This window comes from Fukomys damarensis, unplaced genomic scaffold (genome assembly GCF_012274545.1).
Source record: "Fukomys damarensis isolate Sample0158 unplaced genomic scaffold, DMR_v1.0_HiC HiC_scaffold_11, whole genome shotgun sequence".
Taxonomy (NCBI): Eukaryota; Metazoa; Chordata; class Mammalia; order Rodentia; family Bathyergidae; genus Fukomys; species Fukomys damarensis.
The window spans coordinates 792,307-793,931 of record NW_022900923.1 but is presented as its reverse complement, the minus strand read 5'-3'; the positions used below and the strand labels follow the sequence as shown (position 1 = coordinate 793,931).

The 1,625-nt window shown below is 40.1% G+C and overlaps 1 protein-coding gene across 4 annotated transcripts in view; it reads left to right on the top strand.

Moving 5' to 3' along the window:
• The window catches only part of Cnih4 (cornichon family AMPA receptor auxiliary protein 4), a 23,510-nt gene that overhangs the window by 471 nt on the left and 21,414 nt on the right, over positions 1–1,625 (top strand). The gene's annotated exons all lie outside the window — the stretch shown is intronic.

Below are 1,625 nucleotides of genomic sequence, written 5' to 3'. Positions count from 1 at the left end.
CGGGGAAGTAATTTTTTTTTTTTTTTTTTTTACTTGTTACCGAAGCGAGCACGGAAAGTCATTTCCTCTTTTTGGTACCGGCGATCGAACTCAGGACCTTGGGCTTGCGAGGCAGGCACGGTGCCACTGAGCTGCATCCCCGGCCTACATTTCTTGATTTCAATGCCTGAGTATTTTCCTCTTCTGGAGGGAGCATCTGGGTCTTTTGGGCGGGGGGCGTTGAAAAGCAAAAATGTTGTGACTCACAATTTAGGTTTAAGTTCTTAACTATAGGAAGAATGCACAAGGAATTCTGAATTCGTCCCCTTTCCTGGGACGTCGCGCCTACCTCTTTCTGATTCAGTTGAACTTACTGTTTGGCAGGGCGTGCTAACTTTAGGTTAATTGTACAGAATATGGTTTTAGTATGTCTTCATATTTCATTGTGGACAGGCAGCCTGTTTTAATGGAAAGGAACACGGTTTGGGATCAGGAATCCTTGCTGAGTTATTTGTTGTCCACTTTACTTTGCCTGTCTAAGCCTCGGTTTTCTTAGCTTTAAAATGGGAAATGTCTGTTTTCTAGATCTGTGCGGAGAGAGTGTCTTAAGCACCAAGTACACTGCCTGCCTCAGCACATGTCTAGCAAGTACAGGTCTGCGTTCCCACTTTACTTCCTCCAGTGGAGCGGCAGTGTTTAGTTTGAAGGTTTCTCATGTGAAAGCCCTGAATCTTGCTAGGTTTGGGGAGCTGAAGCTCACTGAAAAGGCAGCATTACTTGCCTGACTCTTTTTTTGCCTGAGTTCTAAGGACTATGCCCCTGTTGTTATATAAGGAACTGGAGTTGTATTACAGCCAGGGAGATGAAACTGGACTATTTGCACTTTGGAAAATTAACTTTGATCATTTAAAATAGGTTTGGTTTACACAAATTTTATAGGAAAATGTTAGGTGGACTGTTAAATATTAAGGTACATTCAGAATGTGTTATGATGCTGAAAATAAAACCCAAGGCTTAATGGACGTACTGTACCATTTAACTACACTCTCACAGCCCCACAGGATGTGTTTTGATGAAATTCAGCATATTACTGTATTTTAAGGTTGTTGCTTTTAGTATTAGGTAAGAGATGGAAATGGTCAGAGTAGACAATATAAAATTCTGGAAGATTCTTGAACTTTGATGAATGCAGTCTACAGAGGAAAGGGCAAGAGCAAAGGTGTAGAGACAGGTGTGGTCATTTCAGTTGTGGGAGATGGTTGAACACAGGCTATTTGCGTGTTTAAGATACTAGATTGGGTTTTGGTTGCTTGAAAGCTAAGGGGAGAGCTTTCACTTTTTTTCCGAACAAGAAGGAAACTGACAAAGGGAGGGGGTAGATCAAAGGATAGAAAATGTCAGGAGAAATGATTTCAAGACATTCAACATGTGATAATAGTTAAGGGACATTTTCAAGTGAACAAAAGTAGACTAATGTGATAAGTCTCATGTTTCTGTCACTCATTATATCATTCAGTTCAGTACTTTTTTTTTTTTAATTTTATTGAGTTTATTGGTACATTTTAGGGATACAGTACAGTTACATTCATTGTTGGGATCATGTACCTTTACATGGCAAGTCTTGATTCTCATTTTTTCCCCTTACC